The sequence below is a fragment of the Lissotriton vulgaris genome, chromosome 3_1 (assembly GCF_964263255.1).
Source record: "Lissotriton vulgaris chromosome 3_1, aLisVul1.2, whole genome shotgun sequence".
In the NCBI taxonomy this organism is placed as follows: Eukaryota; Metazoa; Chordata; class Amphibia; order Caudata; family Salamandridae; genus Lissotriton; species Lissotriton vulgaris.
In genome coordinates this window covers 11,627,090-11,646,692 of record NC_141689.1, presented here as the reverse complement: position 1 = coordinate 11,646,692, position 19,603 = coordinate 11,627,090, and the positions used below count along the sequence as shown (strand labels likewise).

The 19,603-nt window shown below is 46.6% G+C and overlaps 1 pseudogene; it reads left to right on the top strand.

Annotated features, from left to right (window-relative positions):
* Positions 1 to 558: 558 nt before the first annotated feature.
* On the top strand, positions 559 to 1,640 carry LOC147725824 (uncharacterized; annotated as a pseudogene).
* Positions 1,641 to 19,603: the final 17,963 nt, after the last annotated feature.

The following is a 19,603-nucleotide window of genomic DNA, read 5'->3' as shown; positions in this document are numbered from 1 at the left end:
CTGACCCTGGCCCAGTGCTTCATGGGAACATGGCAGACTAAACTACCAAGCCAATTCTTATACTGGGAAGGAAACAAGCTACCGGGACCGGTTTCTGGCATTTCAGCCGTCTTCGGCCCGGCTTGCTTGAATCCTGATGGTGCAATGTGCTAGGGACTCACATCTGAGTATACCCTTCCACGCTTATGGTGGACAAAAATGATTCAGAAAAGGGGGGTAGTGATGAATAGAGTGTCTGAATTAAGCAGACCACTCTTACCCAGTCCAAAGATCAGGGCTTGATCCCCAACTGTGCCATTATTGGATAAAGTCAACTGCGATGACTTCGCCACTTCTCCTAAGGGCAATGTGACTCAAGGGACCCAGGAGATCGTAGAGGATCCTGTGGTAACAGAAGGAGTTATTGCGGCAGGAGGGGGGCTACCCCCAGTAGAAACTTCCACAATGTTGCCTGGCGCTTCCGGGAATTCTAGAGGGACTCTGCTTGATATCTCTACGGCTACGGCCACAGCTTCTGCGTTGGGGTGCCCAAAAGGCATAGACACAGACACAGGTACAATGGAAGAAGATACTGGACTTGGGGTGCGTCAAACTGGCAATTCCTGTCTGGAATTGGTTGAATAGCAGCCCTCCTTTGAGGACCTTGATGATGAGATGGAGGAGGAGCTGGATAAGTCTACAGATAACTCTTTGATCAGGCTGTCCTCACGGAGACGTAGAGGCAAAGCCGAGGCAAGCTACAAGAAGAGGGGGAAAGTTTTGTCTAACCTGACGCGCCCTGCAGGAGTAGTGCCCCTAAAAAACTGGTTATTGACAAGAGTCCGCTAAGGAAATGGATTGAGGCCAAGGGGCTAGTCAAGAGCATGGCGCTAAGGCTTTCAGGGGGTTGCCCCACAGATAATGAGACGTCACAGGTCCCTATATCGGTGCCACTCAGTGCGCAAACCCCCAGGAGCACTCCCTCTGAGTCAGCCACAGGAGAGAAGGATCATTTGTCATCAGCTGCAGGCTCTAATCAGCCATTTTTTGTAAATATAAATACAAACCCAAATAAATCATCTGATGAGACACTGAACCCAACAGAGGGGACTGGGACGGGGAACACCGGCCACTCCCAGCTGGATACTATATTAAAACTTTTGATTAGCCAAAAGGGAGAATCGGAAGAGCACTATCAACAACTGAAAAGTGACAACGTAAGACTGCAAACTTCCATATTAGATCTAACCTCCAGCTTAAGGGGCGTCACACAGGAGATAATAGAGCTTCAGCAACGCACAGTTGCGGTAGAAGAGGAGACATCACGGATAGGTTTCACTGCGGAGCGTCATGATGCCCAGCTAGCCCAACTACAGGGGAAAGTCGAGGACTTGGAAAACCGGCAAAGGAGATCCAATCTTAAAGTTTATGGAATTCTGGAAGGGCTAGAGGGGTCTGACCCAAGGGCATTTCTGGTGAAACTGTTACCTCAAGCCTTTCCAGAACTCTCTGATTGGGATTGGGACTCCCAAATACAAAGAGCACACCGACTTCCACTTGGCTTAAAACGGCAGAACAATAAATTTCCACGCCCGTTTTTAATATACTTTGGCAATTTCCTGCTCCGACAAGCTGTTTGGCAAAAAGCCAAACCTAACTAAGGGTGGGCGTAAAATCCGTTTCGCAGGCGAATTTGCGGATTTTCGGCGATTTCGCGATCCGCGAATCAGCGGGGACGAATTTTCAGCCAAGCAAGGGTTACAGCAGCAGGTGCAAAAGTTGAACCTAATTTCTTTGTAATCTTTTACAAAAGGGTTACAAACAAATTAACTTCAACTTGGACACCTGCTGCTAATTGCTTCCTGGTGCCTCGTTGCCTACTTGCAACTATTCTCTGACCCTGCTCTGACCCTTGAAGCAGGGTCAGAGAATAGTTACAAGTAGGCAACGAGGCACCTGTCCAAGGAATTAAACCTCATCAGGAAGCGCTTACAGATATAAAAAACAGGAAGAAGGGAGAGGGTGGCAAATACACCCATTTTGAGTTGTCAGGAGGCGTTAAACAAAAAGAGACCTTTACAGCACAATTTTCATATGCATTTTGCTAAAAATAAAAGCTGTATGTTCTGTAGGGGCAACTCAGGAATCTGGCCCTTCAGAGATCCGGCCTCTCTTTCTTTCTCTCGTTCTCTCTCTCCCTCTCTCTTTCCCTCTCTTTCTCTATCTATCTATCTATCTATCTATCTATCTATCTATCTATCTCTCTCTCCCTCTCCCATAAACGACTGCATGGGTAACTTCGCTATGCAAGCGGCTCGCGAAGACGCAAAAATCCCCGCGAACACGCAAAAAACCCTGCGAACACGCAAAAAACCCCGCAAACAAGCAAAAAACCAAAAATCCGCAAATTCGCACAAATTCGTGAATTTTGCGGATCGCGAATTCGCAAATCCGCAAATTCGCGGATTGCGAATTCGCAAAATTCGCCCATGCTTAAACCTAACACCCCAATAACTATTGGCAATCTCTCCATCTTTACCCGCTCAGATCTTAGTAAAACCACGATGGACAAAAGATGGGAAATGCGAAAACTAATCGATCCAGTCAATAAATTGGGAGGTCAAGCATACTTGCAGGAACCCGCCAGACTTAAAGTGATTATGAATGGGCGTACAAACTTCTTTAGTGACGTACACGAGGCACAGGCATTTTTGTCTAGCATCAATAGGAGCAAGGACTGAGAAAAAAAAAAAATGTGAAGGGACACGGGAAATTCAAGGTTGAGGGGGGGACCGAACTGTTAATCACTGTTAATCACTAGGTATCACTAGGTATTACCAGATAGTGGTGAACTTACAATTTATTCTGTTAAAAATATCATCATGGCATCATGGTTTGATGCTGCATTATTAATAGCTGCAACTTCAGGGGGAGGGGGGAGGGAGACTCGGACTCTCTGCCGCAAGCGCTGCCTCACCAACTGCAGCTTATGGTGAGGGGGGCTGGGGGGGTGGGTCTCCGCAGACAGGGGAGGGTGTGGAAGGAGAGGGTAGGGGGGAGGGCGGGGGAAAAATGAAAAATATTTTCAATCTGGTAGAGGGACACAACTTGAGATTTGATTTTGTAACAAACTTTTTTGTCTCTGAACAGTACATGAAGAACAATTTATATGGCTTAACAGAGCTGATGGAATGGATGCTGTTTATTGTCATTTTGCTCTATATCAGTGATGCATAATATTAAATGCTTGGCCTGGAATGTCTCAGGGCTGAATAACAAACGTAAAAGGCATTTAGTCGCAGAAGAGCTAAGACTCTACAACCCCCACTTAGTATTCTTGTCGGAAACACATATCACAGATAAAGACAAGAAACTGCTGAATCAACTGGGATTAGAGCTGGTAATAAGCTGAGCTGTGGTTTCCTCAACAAGGGGGGTAGCAATCTTGAAAGATAAAAGATTTAAAGCAGAAATAATTAAATCAACACACGACAAAAGGGGAAGGTGGGCGATCACTCAACTCTGCATCAACAATGCGAAGTTTGTAGCCTGTGTTGTATATGGTCCTAACAAAGATGAACCCAGAATATTTGATCAGCTAAATATAGCATTACTAGATTGGGAGGGAGAATTAATAGTTATGGGAGATTTCAATTGTATCTTGAATTGCCAAATAGACACTACTCGGCCAGGTAATCACAAACAAATGTCTAAAACTAGAGCTTCTATTCTAGATCTATGCAAGATGCACAATGTCAAAGATGTATGGAGATACTTACACCCAAATTCTCCTGGCTACACATATTATTCAGCACCTCACAAGTTATGCTCCCGACTAGACAAGGCCTTTGTTTCAGATTTCTTGATGAACTCTGCATCAATAGTAATCTACCCCCGCATTTCATCCGACCATAACCCCATCATGGTGGAATTTTCTATTTCTTCGAATCGCAAACCTCCCAGACCTTTTACGTTCCCTAGGAATTTAATATCAGATACGTCTTATATTTTGCAGTTAAAACATCATCTAATAGAATTTTTAGACATCAACAGAAACACTGCTTCATGTTTAATAGTATGGGATACTTGTAAGGCTAGCATCCGAGGGTTCACGCAATCTTATGTCCTGAAACAGAACTCTGAAAGACGTAAGAACGATGCAGCCTTGACATCTGATATTGCTGCTGGAGAGATTCGGTTAGCACTAGCCTTAAGAGATAACTTACCTACTCTGGAAATCTGCGCAAATCTTAGCCAGATAAAATGTAAGACCAAAGAAAAACTTCTAAAAAAAAATAGTGCTCAGATACATAAATATAAATTTTCTAATTATGAGGGTGGAGACAAAATAGGCATAATTTTAGCCTTTAAAGTGGCAGAAGATAGAGTGCATTCCACGATTACTCAAATAACAGGACTTGACAACAAGAAATATAGTCAACCAAATGATATCACCCAACAGTTTGCTAAATATTACGAAGCTTTGTACACCCCGGAATGTACGCCTAACGGCTCTGTAATTGAGGATTACTTAAGAGAAAATCTAACGAACCAGCTAACGGCGACTGAAGTAGACGCTCTGGCTATAAGCATAACGAGAAAAGAACTAAAGGAGGCTATACTATCCCTGTCTATAGGGAAAGCCACAGGTGAAGACACCATTCCATTGGAAATCTATAAACTATGCTTAGATGAACTAATACCTTCTCTTTTAGAAGTGATATTACATATTGGCAGGACAGGACTGCCCCCAGCTCCTGGAATAAAGCTAAAATAATATTTTTCCACAAAAAGGGCAAACCTAAAGAGGAGTTGGGTTCATATAGACCCATATCCCTGATTAACACAGACGCAAAAATTTTCGCAAAACGTTTGGCCAAAAGACTTTTACCACTAATGCCTAGAATTGTAAATATACAACAGCACGGGTTTATAGCAGGGAGGGACACATCAGCCCATGTCAACACAGCAATAACAGCATTTGACATAGCAGAGGTAGAGGCCACCCCTCTGGCTATGATAATGCTTAATGCCGAAAAGGCATTTGACCGGGTGGGATGGGACTATTTATGGCACACACTGGGATCCGTGCACTTTACGACAAACCAACGGCACACATTAGCTATGGAGGGCTTACTTCGCCGTGTTTTTCAATCTTGAGGGGCATTCGTCAAGGGTGCCCTTTGTCACCTTTATTATTTGCCCTCTCGCTGGAACCTTCCTTAAAGGCCTTGGATACCCAACCTGGAATAACACCATTCAAGACTGGCACGCATAGCCTAAAAATTACTGCATATGCAGACGACATTGCTATTTATTCGTCTGAAGTAATCGAGTCCCTAAGAGCTATTAATCTCGAAGCACTTAAATTCGGCACAGTTTCAGGTTATAAACTGAATACACATAAAACTCAAATATTAGCTAATTTTGCCCCCCCCCCGACACCAGTACCAGAAATCTGTAAGGTTGCAACCTATCTTGGAGTTAAAATCACCTCAAACATTAAAGAACTTAACGCTATTAACTATAACGATCTAACGAAAACTACCATCTCGACTCTGAAAAAATGGCATCGACTTCCACTAAGTCTAATTGGTAGAATAAATTTGATCAAAATGAAAATCATACCCAAATATTAATATTTGTTTAGATCAATCCCTTTGATACTGAATAGGCTTTTTTTTAAACAATTAGATGGGATGTTTGGTAACTTCATCTGGGGGTACAAGAAGGCTAGGAGATCATTAAAGGTATTGAAAAATCAGATCGGGTCTGGCGGCCTTAATTTTCCTGATTTGAAATTATACTTTTGGGCATCATTTGTAAGACGCATACGGTCATTATTAAATATTGAGGATACGTTATTTTACCACCATTTATTGCTAAAAGGCGACTCTAACCAATTTTTACTTCACATAACAGACCCAAATTACTACAAACGGGTCAAGTTCAAGACCGCACGCGACATAATAAGAGTATGGAAGGATATTCTCGATTACTGCAAAACCACTATACATCACTCTCAGCTGATTCTATGGAACAATCCTGGCCTACCGAGCATATTCAGTGATGGAGAATCCCGTAGATGGCAGCTGAAAGGCGTAACAGTTTTGGGTGATTTGTACAACTCTCAAGGCATGCTAGACTTTCCCACTCTAAAACAACTATATGGTTTGTCTGAAATACATAGATTTAAATATTTACAAATCTATGATTTTTTAGTGCGCAAAAATAAAATCAATAGTGTGTCGAGCGGGGGTATCTGGGATTGCTTAAATTCTAGGAAAGAGAAATCAATCATCAGCTCGACTTACAAATTTCTCATAGGCCTCAGACCTGACGACAGTGATATACTTGCTAAAAAATGGAACTCCAAACTTGGAACAAATTTTACAGGAAAACATATTATTTAATCTTATACTAATATTCATAACTCTGTACGGTCATCTAGTTTAAGACTCCAACAATACAGAACCACCTACATGCTTCACTATACGCCAGAAATTTTTTCGAAATGGCCCACAAGCAATGCCTTGGGAGATAAAACCAAATGCCCGAAATGCGCTGAATATGCGGCGGATTTGATGCACATGCTGTTTTCCTGTCCAATGCTCAGGAAATATTGGGAAGAAGTGGGAAAAATGTTGGTTGCTAAAAACATTCTTAGCTCCCCTATAACGGCGCCTATGGCATTATTTGGCCTACATCTGACTAATCAACCACGCCCTGCTTTGGCATCAATATTAATTTCATGTGCTAAATTAATCCTAGCAAGGGCCTGGATTAGCCTTAATATACCTAACGCCATGGAATGGTGGTATTTAGTCATTGAAATCAAAACAATGGAGTGTACTCTAGCAGAATTAAGAGGCATTCGGTCGCTAAAGAAATTTGAGAACATTTGGGGGGACTTAGATTGAACTGAATGACTTAAAGACTAACTATACTGACAAGTGGATTCTGCTGGTATATCTTAGCCTCTCTATTATGATATGATATTTGATTTATAGATTCCTGTGTATGTGTGTGATATATGTGACCTTAATAATAGCATTTTTTACTTTAACTTTCTTTTCTGTATTTAATCAAACTTTTTGTAAAAATTAAGTTCATCCAAATCAAATCACAGTATGATGTGAAATAATTTTGAATGTATTGTTGTCTCGTACCAGGTGAAAATAAAATAAAAATATTTTTTAAAAAAATAAAGGAAATCGTGGATAATATCGATTGCCAGCTGGGTGGACAGGTGTTTGTTACGTGTCATTTGTGTTGCCCCCTGTGTTTCTGCCACCTCCCTTGTATCATCGAGATCTTAAACTATTCAACAATATTACTGTAAATCGTTATAAGAGGACCTTGAATACTGATGATGTTGATCAAACAGATACTAGCCTGCAACAATATGTAGTTTTTAATTTAAGATTGTTCTTCTTTGTGGGTGCTGCATTAAATAGTAGAAAAGTACAAAGATTAACTAGAGTTGTAGAAGCTGTTACAGATCAAGCAGCTGTAGCTCTAGGAAACCTCACTGAAGAATTGCAAATTGCTAGAATTGTTGCTTTACAGAACTGAATGGTTTTAGATGTTATGTTAGCAGGTAGAGGTGGTGCATGTTGCATTATAGGTAGTAGTTGCTGTGTGTTCATTCCAGATCACACACCATCAGTGTATAAAGCGATCAATAAACTCCATAAGATTGCTGCAGACCTCCATACAGAAAATGGTACATGGACTAATGCAGGATGATTCAGGACTTTAATCTCTACTTTGGGCTGGAAAGTATTGACTGCTTTATGTATAATAATTGCAATAGTCTTCACATGTTGTGTGTGTATCCAGTGTAGCCCGGTGATATGTTCTATGTGCATTACTGCTTGCATACCGACTAAAAGAAATGTTGCAGAAATCAAAATGCAGAATAATTTGAACAAGGAGATAGCTGAGATGATGGTCATTGATATAAGGGATGAGTATCTAGCTTATCCTAGGAAGTCGAATGTCTTTAGCTAATGCTGAAAGGGTCGTCTGTTTTAAATCAACGGCGATTAGGTTAAGCATTAGCAGAAGACATGCTGTATTTGACCATTGTCGTAGCAAATGAACTGACTCCATTTGGTATTCGTAGCAGCCATTTTGTATGCCATACATTGCCATGTGCTCATCATGTGCTTTGTCCTACATCCTTGTATACTACGCCTGAAATCTGCCCAGCAACAGGCTATTGTTAGCGTCCTTTGTATGTCAGCGCATGCCCAGTAGAGTCCACATCTGTTCTTAATTAGTAACAGATAGGAATGTGCTTTTGGGGGTCTCAAGAACCGTTAACTCCACCCATGCACCGATTGTGTTCAGAAAATGTTCTCATATGGTCGCAAATCATGCTCCATGTCTGTACCGCCTCCTTTTGAACCCCTTCATTGTGTATAAGAGGGGGCATGTGCTTTAGTTCGTGTGCTACTCTATACAATAGTGAAGGGTGTTGTGTGGACTGTAGTATTACCTTTAAAGGTTTAATAAACTATGCTTTTGTATTTTCCAGTTTCTGTGCCAACTTCTTCCTATGGTCTGAGGACTCTTTGCAGAGAAGGGCAACCCCCTTGCACTGGTAGGCCTAGCTGAGGCTTGCTTACTTCATAAAGGCCATCGCAGAATGGATGAAGACCAGTCGCCTGAAAATGAACTCTGACAAAATGGAGGTCCTCATCCTCAGCTCCACCCCTTCCCCCTGGGATGACTCCTGGTGGCCTGCCACTCTGGGAGCTGCACTGACACCCACCAACCAAGCATGAAACCTGGGGTTCATCCTGGACTCAACACTTTCATTGACCCAGCAAGTCTACGCCATCTCCTCCTGCTTCAACACCCTCTGCATGCTTCGCAATATCCCCACTGGAACTAGAAAGCGGTCACTGAAGCCCTCGTCAGCAGCAGGTTGGACTACGGCAATGCCCTGTACTGGGGACACGGCCAAACTCCAGAGAAGACTTCAATGCATACAGAACGCCTCCGCTTGCCTCATCTTCAACATCCCTCATATCAGCCACATCACTGCCCACCTGAGAGACCTGCATTGGCTCCCCGTCAACAAGAGGATTGCCTTCAAGCTACTCACCCATGCTTTCAAAGCACTCCACAACGCCGGACCAGCATACCTCAACAAATAACTCACCTTCTACGCCCAAACTGCCAGCTTCGCTCTGCTGACTTTGCCCTCACCACTGTCTCTCGCATCCACTGAACACCCTCCAGTGGCAGATCATTCTCTCATCTCACCCCCAAGACATGGAACACCCTCCTCATCCACCTGCGACAGACCCAGGACCTTCTGACCTTCAGAAGACTTCCCAAGACCTGGCTGTTCAATCAGTAGCAGAACCTCCCCACCTTTAGCACCTTGAGACCCTCACAGGTGAGTGGTACACTCTATAAATGCATTGATTGATTGATTAATAGTGTTTTGCTGCCACAAACCATTTTATTCATTGGTGGCTAACTTCCTGCCACCACGCAGAATGTACTGTGCCTTTCTTCCTACATTTCCATGTGTTTTCAATCTGAGCCAACAACCTGCTTTTGCACCTGTTTTCAATCTGAGCCAACAACCTGCTTTTGCACCTCTCCTCCCCTCCACTTGTGCCATCTCCCCACCACCTTTGTTACCTCCCCATCACTTGTGGCCCCTCCCATCTGCATTTCCTGTTGCACCTCCCCTCCCTATCACCTGTGCCCCCACCCCTCCCCACTGCCTTTAGCATCTTCCATCACATGTGGCGTCTACCCTCCCCTTCGCCTGTTCCACCTCTACTTTTGCACATCCTCAATAAACTGTTGCACTTCCTTATCACTGGTGGTACCTAACAACCAGCAGTGGCATCTCTCCCCTGGCTGTGCCATCTCTCCACTGCCTGAGGTACCTCCCCTCCCCAAAACGTGTGGCAGCCCTCCTTTCCCCCCACCTCCTGCACCTCACCCCATCTCCTGTGGCATAGAAAAAGTTGTATCCAAGTAAGCAGCTGAGGTAAGAGTTTTGTAGCTATTGATCACAGTCCATGAATGGGAACGATGAGAAAAAATGTCTTTGTCTGTGATCAAAGAGTGAAATTTGGCAACTTTATTTAATACCTGTTTAAATGAGGTAAACTGCAAATTTGTATCCCATAAGTTGGTGGTGCATGTTAATTTTAATGCACTAAACAGGAATTTATTTGCCTCTTAATTTTTTTGTGTTTCCAGCTCCTGCCATAAAAATGTATTAAGATTATTATTATTGCTGGCATTTTCCTTTATTCAATGCCACACTTTGATGCATGTGTACAGTCTTCCCAATAATTCATTCATTAATCTGAATTATAGCGGCATTTGCACTGGTGATGCTGACCTAGGGAGTTGGAAGACCTTTTTATAAATTTTAGTTATTAAGTTGGAGTCCTTACCATGAATTGCAGCACTTGCATAAGCTAAGGTGGGTAACGCTTTACTTGCAATCACTGTTAGGAGCGGTTTTATCGATGGACTTTCCAATTTTTTAGACAAAGTGCAGAATGCAAATAGTAAAGCTGCTGTTCTTCGTGCCAAATAATTTTTCTGCTCTTTTAGGTTTAAAGCATTTTTATTAAGGCATAACATAGGAGAAAAAGGACAAGAAGGGGAGGGGTATGTGCAGTACAAAAAAATACAAAGCAAAAGTGGTCAGAGCGTGGTGAGAGACAGTGGCAATAGCGTATAAATTCCTGTTGAAGAAAGGCTTGGCGTGTCCACCACTGTTGGTAAAGCTGAAAGGCAAAAGAAAGGAAAAGCAAGAAATCGAACCTCCCTCCTCCCTGAACCCCTCCCCCCAACACCCTCAACTCCTCCCCAAACACCCCGCCCAACTTTCCCCCGTCAAGTGCTTGGGTATCCATACGCCCTGCTCCCCCACCCCACCCCCCCCGTGAGCCCCCGTCTGTTGTCTGTTTAATCGATTGGGTCTGTGGGAGGTGTTAGTCTTAGAAGTCTAAGGTATCTCGGACAGGTAAGTTCTCTAAATTCTGTGGTCAAGAGCGCATGAAAGGGTCGCCACAACTCACCAAATTGTTCCACGTCCCCCGCCACCATAAGCGATAGTTTTTCCATGCCCAGGACATGCCAGAGTCTGTGGAGCCAACCCGTGATGGAGGGGACTGTGGTAGTGCGCCAGTGTATCAATATGTTTTGGACCGCCGATCCCAATGCTATTGCTATTTGCCGACCCCTACGGGACTTCAGCGGGTACATTAGCCGGTTCGGGAGGCCCAACAAAACATACGCCGGGAAGCGTGGCAATTCTACCTCAAAGTGAGCGTCCACCTCTTTTTTTTGCCTGTGTGTTCTTTGCTTTTCTTAATGTGTTATGTTATTGTGAATCAGCTCTCCTTACCCAAAGCGCCGGGACACTCTTTTTGAGTAACCATTGCGCTATACAAAAGAATAAATAACAAATAACATAACATAACACCTCACCAATAACCTCCTTCCAGTAATCCTTCAACAACGGGCAATCCCAAAGCACATGTGTGAGAGTCCCTGTATGCCCACAGTCCCTCCAACACGCCTTCCCAATGTTCCTATTCATTTCATGCAGTCTCTCTGGGGTATAACACCAATACGTAGACACCTTTGCGAATGTTTCTGTGAGCCGCGTGTGGTATGCCGAGTGTCTCGCGCGGTATGCAATCTGATCCCATTCCTTACGGCTGAGCATCCTCCCCAGCTCCCTATTCCAGCGTTCCCTGCCAGGATTATAAAAGTGAAATGGGGGAGGTTGCAGGAACTTATATAGGTCCGAGATCAGCTTGGCGTCAGAGGTGCGAGTTACTAACCACCTCTCATACGGATTCAACTGGCGATCTGCTGTATCGCGTACCTGCGGTTGAAGCGCCCAATGTCTAACCTGCATGTACCTCATCCTCTCTGCCTCAGTCAATTGGTATTCCTGCCTAAGGTGCTGAAAGGGGACCACCCCCTCCGTGTCATACATCTGGAAGAGCGCACGGCAGCCCGCTGCTTTCCAGTGCATGAATGCGCCCGGTTCTAGACCTGGGGAGAAATCAGGGTTCTCTACTATCGGCGTGAATGGCGAGGGGAACGTGGTGAGGTCGTGAACTTCATTAGCAGCGTCCCACACTCTCAAGGGGACTTGCGTGACAAAGGAAGCGTACAGGTTGGGGTGGCGGTGGATCCGCCGCAAGAATGGTATCTCCTGCAAGGGACGCCCCGCTACTGCTTGGTCTTGAAAGAGCATCAAGCAAAGAAGGGGATGGGGCTTTGAGGGCCGCACAGAAAGTCAAGTTCCTACTATTTGTGTAGTATGGGTGCAAATGGTCTGGGATACAACCCCCTAGATCCCAACATGAAACAAACAGATATTTGTTTTATACATCAAATTTCACAAGTTGACCTCGCACACCAGAAACAATATAATGAACACAATATTAGTGCTTGTTAAACATTTCTTTTGTGATAAAGATGGAATCCAACAGTTCTCCCAAGAAAATTCCAAGTCAATTTTCTTCGTTTTATTCTTTCTTTTATTATTCAAAATTTGCAGATAAAAATAGCCAACGCGTTTCGTCCGAAACCGGACTTCTTCAGGGCTTAACGCAGTGTATCTTTATGCTACACGTCCCATCCGTCTTGAAAGATGTCTGATCAGATGGGGTTTTTAGTTGTATAGTTGGCTGGTCAAGTAAATCTTGTATCATGCGTTAGTTATAATCCAGTTGGAAAAGAGAAGAATAAAGTATAGGCCATGTATTCGGCGTCGTCGTCTCGTCCGTGTGCGGTCGTCTGGTTTGTCGGTGACTCGACGACGCCGAATACATGGCCTCGTCCGCATAGAGACTAACCGTGTAGACATATTGTCCCATCTTAACCCCTATCGCATTCGGGTTTTGGCGAATCCTCTGGGCAAACGGCTCCATGTATAGGGCAAAGAGAAGTGGGGAAAGTGGGCACCCTTGTCTAGTACCCCTTTCTATCTCGAAGCTGCGGGAGCTACAGCCATTAACTCTAACTGTAGCTGATGGGGACTTGTAGCAGTTAAAAATCATTGAACAGAACTTCTCTCCGATACCCATCTTCCGTAGCACCTGTTCAAGATAGGGCCAATGAACGCGGTCAAATGCTTTCTCCGCGTCCACCGCTAGCAACATTCTTTCTCCTGGAATCCGTGAGGCCTTCTCCAAGACGTGCACCACCCTCTTGGTATTATCGACTGTTTGTCGTCCTGGGACAAAACCAGCCTGATCAGCCTCTACCAGGCCTGGCAGATGTAGAGCCAGTCTGGACGTCAAAATCCCCGTATATAGCTTTAGGTCAACATTCAGGAGGGAGATTGGCCTGTACGAGCCACAGAGGGTCCGGTCCTTCCCCGGTTTCGGAATGACCGATACTGTTGCCCTCAGTAGGTCCGGCGGAATAGCCCCCGGTGCAGAGAAGGAGTTGAAAAGGCGGGCAAGGATAGGTGCCACAACCGGGCAAAAGGTCTTATAAAACAGGGACGTATAACCGTCCGGGCCCGGGGCCTTCCCATGCTTGAGCCTGGAGATGGCGGCAATCCCCTCCTCCACATGAATACTACGTTCCAGGTGCTCCGCTTGTGCCGGGTCCAGGGCCGGGAGGGCACTAACTCCAGGTAGTCCGCTGTATCTTGCGGCAAAGGGGGCTCCCCTGTGTAGAGGTCTTCATAGAACCTACGGAACACCTCCGCTACTGCTGCATCCTCAGAGACAGCCACCCCATCAGTATCCAACAGTTCCTTGACCGAGTTCCGCTGATGCGCCACACGAAGCCTATTCGCCAGGAGTTTGCCGCATCTGTCCCCCCCGTGTAAAACGCGTGTTTCAGGCGCTGCGCCGCGTATTCTGCCCTATCCATATCTAACGCTGATAAGAGTTTCCTAGCTGCCTTCAGCTGTTTCCATATCCTAGGGGCTCCCGTACGGCGATGTACATGCTCCAGTTCCCTAACTTTGGAAGTCAACTCCTCCCTCTTGCGCTGTCTCTCCCTGTTCTCTGTCGAGGAGATAGAAATAAACTCCCCTCTCAGGACCGCCTTCAGCGCCGCCCACTGTGTCGCCAGCGAGGTGTCCAGGTTATCATTATGTGTTTGATACTCCCGGATCGACTCCTCAATGTGTTTCACTACAGTTTTCTTATGTAACAGGGTGTCCCGAAGACGCCAGACACCACGGGAGGGGGAGACCGGCGGCAACACAAATGTACCCGCAACCGGCGCGTGGTCTGATAATGAGAGGACCCCTATGTCTGCTGTCTTGGCAGAGGCACACATTGGTCCGCTGACCAGCAAGTGGCCAAGCCTCGCATATGTCCGGTGCGCATGCGAATAATAAGAATAGTCTCTATCCGTAGGGTGCAGCGTGCGCCAAATGTCATGCAGGTCCAGATCAGCGAGCCGAGCCTTCCCTTCCTGTGAAAGTTCTCCAGTTTGCGGGTGTCTCTGCGCGGATCTAGCAAGTGTGGAATCAAAAACCATGTTCAGATCCCCCCCTAAAATGATGTGTCTGTCTGGGGAGGCCGTCACGTCCAACACCGCCGAGTCTAGAAAACGCTCCTGGTGTTTGTTCGGGCTATACAAGGAGCCAATGGAAAACGTCATGCCCCCCAGCTTGAGGCGGTACGCCAACAGCCTCCCCTTCTGTTCTGCGAGTTTGTACAGCACCTCCCCCCTGAAGGAACTTGCTATCAATATGGCTACCCCTGCCTTTTTAGAAGTAGTGGAGGAGAAGAACTGTGTAGGGAACTTGCGAGAGCGCAGCCTATGACAGTCTTGTGCCAACAAATGGGTTTCCTGCAGGAGACAAATGTCCGCTTGTGTTCCCTCCAACAGAGACAAAATTGCCCTTCTTTTACCTGGCTTGTTTAATCCCTTAACATTAAGGGTCACTACTTTAAGTGTTGCCATGTTTGTGAAGGCCGGTGTGCGCTAAGCAGCGGGAACCCAATCGGGCAGGGCGGGGCACGGGGTGGCAGCGCAGAGGTGCTAAAGTGAAATAATGCAAAAATGTAAGGCACTGGATGATTTCCCCCCTTCCTCCCAACTTCCCCGAATCAACCCCATGGCAACTGGCCAACAATCCCACCTCCCCTCCCCAACTCGAACAACCCAATGTCCCAGCCATGTACCAGAACGGAAAAGTCAGTGGAAAGTACTTAAAGTGGACGTCCGGCCACTCGTTCTTCCCGCCTCCCCCCACCCTCCCTTCAGCCCCAAACCTGCTGTCATCAGAAGCTATGTCCTTCTCCCCCCGCAGCGTTTCTACGACGTCAAGGCCACGCCATTCGTGGCAGCAGAGTCCCTGGCCGCCTCCCTCAGCGCGTTGGCCATTTCTGCCCTGAAGGTGGGTGACTCCGGCCTCCCGGCGCTAGCCACCAAATTCCTTCTCGCCGTTCTTCGCCATCCTCCTCTTTCTGAGCGTCTCCGGCTCGGCGTCGCTCCGTCCTCCTCCATCGCTGTGAGACCCAGGACACCACAGATCTCCTGCAAGGAGCGCAGTTGGTGCATCACGCCGTTCCAACGAAAGATGAGACGGAAGGGGTGCCCCCAAGTATACGGCATTTCATGCTCCCTCAGGAAGTCCGTTGCAATCTTGAAGGCCCTGCGTTTTTGCAACGTGATGGCAGACAAGTCCTGAAACAGCGCGACGGGGCATCCTCGGAAGGTTAGTGGTTGCTTCTTGCGTGCCTCCACCATTATGCGCTCCTTCACAAGGAAATCAGGGAGGTAGGCCAAAATGTCCGGTGGAGGCGCCGTCGATTGTCGCTGACGGCCAACCCTGTGGGCCCTATCGATCCGGATTGGGAAGTCCGCTGGCTCACCCAGGATTTCCCTGAACATGTCCCTCAGGTAGCCAGCAATATCAGCCCCCTCTTCAGCGGACGGGACCCCCCGGACCCATATGTTATTCCGCCTCGACCTGTTCTCCAGGTCCTCGTTATGCGCTTGGAGGTCCACGTGCTGTTCCCTGAGGCCAAGTACCTCATGTTGCAGGTGGGCAATCTCCTCATCCCTCCGGTGGGCCGCCGTCTCCACCGTTTCCATCCGCTCACCAAGGCCCACCACTTCACTGCGCACCTCGCGCACCTCGCTGGCCACCTCCTGTTTTAGTGTCTGAAAGTCCTCCTTGAGTGAACTAAACAGGGCCTCCATAAAAGATCTTGTGACCGGGGGCTCCCCCCCAGCCGGGTCTCCTGAGCTTCTAGAAGAGCTCGGGGATGGTTGTGCTTTATCCTGCTGTTGCTGGGCCCTGCTAAGCATGTCCGGGAGCTTACGATCCCCTTTCTTCACGTTCCGCCCGCTCGCCATCTGCACACCGTGGATCGCAGCACAGCGCCCAATGGAAGAGGGAGTTCAAGACTTCCAACAGCAAGTCCCGGCGTCGCTGGGTCTCCACGAATGGGTTAGATGCGACTGAGGTGAGACTCCGATACCGCAGGGCCTTCGTCTGTTCCGTACCCCAGTGAACAGGGTTTTAGCAGTGAGTCCGCTCTGAGACCTCCCGGTCCGTGGCAGCTCCAACCATGCTGCACCCTTGTTTCGCACTCCGTCTTGGGCCGGAGGGGTGCGTAGTAGCCTAAGCCGCGACCTCAGGGGCTCGTCTCTGTCTCCTCCTCTGGGACAAAATGGCGGCTAGGCGTCTCCAGGAAGACCTTCTGACTCCAATGGCCACTGCTCAAGTTTCACACAGTCTCAGGGCTCCAACAATGAGTCCCCTTCGGGGTCTCCCGGTCTGTAGTAGGGCCACTTGCTCTGCCCCTTCGTTCCGCACTTCTCCCCAAACTTCAGTCGGGACCGGGGAGCGCGTGGCGTTCAAGGCCGCAGCCGCGGTCTCGAGTGTCGCTACTCCCAGTCAGCGACCATTCTTCTCCGCAACGTCCCTCGCGGGCTGCTCATCCGGCTCACCAGCTCCAGAGTCACAGAACCGCTGCAAAGTGGCAAATAGACGCCACGCTGTCCAGCCGAGGCCCCCGTGCCGGGGCTAGCTGTAAGGCTCCGTCCGTGGGACCCCGCCTCCGGCCACTCGTGCCGCCTCAACTCAGTGGTGCTTCGCGGTCAATTCGCCATCGCCCAAATGGTCTCGTACAGCAGCACCCGGGACTCAATTTTAACACCCGTGCATGCACCAAGGTTTCCGCCACCCGTCCCACGGCCGCTGAGCTCCAGCGGGAGGAGAGAAGCTGCCGAAAAAGGGCTCGGGCCTAGTCGGGCCGGAGGAGCTGCAGGAAGAAGCGTCCGCTCACTCCGCCATCTTGGCCACGCCCCCCATTAGAGTGTTTTTCTGCTCTTTTAAGGCAAACTTGTCATCAATATAATAACCCAGGTATTTATAATTGAATACTCTTTCCAGATGATTTCCTTCAAACATGATATTATATTGTACAGATCGTCGATTAGTGATTAACATTGTTTTCCTTTTTGAAGAATTAAGGACAAGATTATTTATAGCCAGAAAATTTGAAGTTACTGTTAGCAGTCTGGACAATCCAATTTTTGTTAGACTCAGAAGCACAATATTGTCTGCATATGCTAGGTGTGTAAGTTGTAATTTGCCTAATTTAGGTCATTGAGTATTACAATTATCTAGTTTACCGGAGAGATCAGAAATAAATAAGTTAAATAAATGCGTAGCAAGGACGCAACCCTGTTTTAGTCCAATTGTAGTATACACCTTTCTCGATAAACGGGATCCATCCTCCAGTTTTACTTGTGTCCATGTGTCCTAGTAAAATAACAACAGGCCATTAATATGCTCTCAGGTATCCGCCAAGCTTTTAGCTTTGCCCACAACAGGTTTAGGTCCACGACTGGTTTCTGGCATACACTGGATTCAAGCAAGCCTGGCTGAAGACTCTGTAATGCCAGAAACCGGTCCTCAGAAGCTTGTTTCTGGTCCAGGGAAGGCATGGCTTGGCAGTTCGGGCTGGACTGTTTCCATGAGGTACAGGATCAGACTGATTTGCATATGGCCATGTCTGAACTGGGGTGGCAGAGTGGGCTAAAGAACTGTGATGGATCAAACCCAGATCTTTTGACTGGGTGTGAGTGTTTGATTGGTTCAGATGCTCCGTCCATCACCACCCCCTTTTGTACCGCTTTGGCCGCCATAAGTGTGGCAGGGTATGCTCAGACGTGTTCCCTTGCTCACTTTGCACTGGATTCAAGCAAGCCAGGCTGAAGACGGCTGGAATGCCAGAAACCGGTCCTCAGAAGCTTGTTTCTGGTCCAGGGAAGGCATGGCTTGGCAGTTCGGGCTGGACTGTTTCCATGAGGTACAGGATCAGACTGATTTGCATATGGCCATGTCTGAACTGGGGTGGCAGAGTGGGCTAAAGAACGGTGATGGATTAAACCCAGATCTGTTGACAGGGTGTGAGTGTTTGATTGGTTCAGATGCTCCGTCCATCACCACCCCCTTTTGTACCGCTTTTAGATACCGTTTAGATCATATTTGTTTGGGGGGGTATCAGACAAATCACCAACCTCTATCCATAATGTTGACCGATATTCAATACACATCTTTCGATTGATATTTTGAGCATGTTCGCAAGGATAGGAGGAGCTCACACCCATTCCATTTCAATTCATATGCTTATGAAGCCAAAAAGCAGAACAGGGAACTAAAATTCTTTTGTAACATTGATTCAGAGCAGGAGGACTAATAATGTCAGCGAGACTTGACAAGCAAGGTTCTATAAATAAATACGTGCCCTTGGGAGCCAATACGTAAATCATTTAAATATTAAATAAATAATAATCATAGTTTTTAGATATCAAAATGATCATATCGCAGAGAATTCTTATTTCTTAGGTAATTCACATCCTTTGATTTCATTTCCATTGCTCAAAAGTATTCGCTTATTCTTAATTGACTTCTTCAGGATAAAAGTACTCGTATTACATACACATAGTGCAACAGTCCGTTCTCGGTATCTGCGCAATACTATATCAGCGCAGACCCGGAAACAGGACCTGTTCGCCTGCACATGGGCGGGACGCGACTGGAGGACTACACTGTCGGCATTTAGGTAAGAGACAGCTTCAGGGGTGACTACTAGAGAAAGCGATTGGTACCCTACAGCGCAAGGGACTTTATTAACTCCCCGCTCTATGCCTTAACTTTACAGGTTAACACAGACAGTCTCGAGGCAGTTTATTGATACTTTAAGGAGCTAATTTTAGAAACTGCCATATTTGGATACAAGAAAACCGGGAATGAATCACTGGGCATAGCGAAATTTAAGAGGACGGTAAGGGTCACTGAGAGTATACAGTTTCAAACTTTACTTAATGGTCATTTTATCTAATGGAACCTCATATTTGGGGTCAAAACTCTGAGACATGCTACTGGATAGGATAAGCAAGGATTATAAATAAATAATTGGGAAGCTATTTTCATTACTCTATTTTAGATGAATTTTGGACACCTAATGGTCAGCAGGATGGAACCGTAAATATATTTTGAAGCCTTGAGAAATTGAATCTCAGGATAATATAGATTGGAGGCAAAGACTCCTGCGAGGTAGGCTAAACTTTTGGACCTTAAATAGTGCACGATACCGTGCCACGCATACTCTATGCAAACAAG